Raw genomic sequence first — 222 nt, 5'->3', positions numbered from 1 at the left:
GTGATCGAGCATCGTGCAAGATCGAACGATCTTCATCTAGAAACGTCATTTTTCTCATTTTTCACAGTTTACTTGTAAAATTGTCTGTAGATTTTAACCCTTTTGCCTCTGACATTAGACACATGTGTTTTGTTAGACATGATCTGTTTCTAATTCACATAGCGACGAAAGTTAAACGGTGTTTCTCTCGACAGTTGAAGGTGAATCCAACGAACTACTCGA

The sequence above is a fragment of the Habropoda laboriosa genome, unplaced genomic scaffold, assembly GCF_001263275.1.
Source record: "Habropoda laboriosa isolate 0110345459 unplaced genomic scaffold, ASM126327v1 scaffold10, whole genome shotgun sequence".
NCBI lineage: Eukaryota > Metazoa > Arthropoda > Insecta > Hymenoptera > Apidae > Habropoda > Habropoda laboriosa.
Note: the sequence above shows the minus strand (reverse complement) of the source record.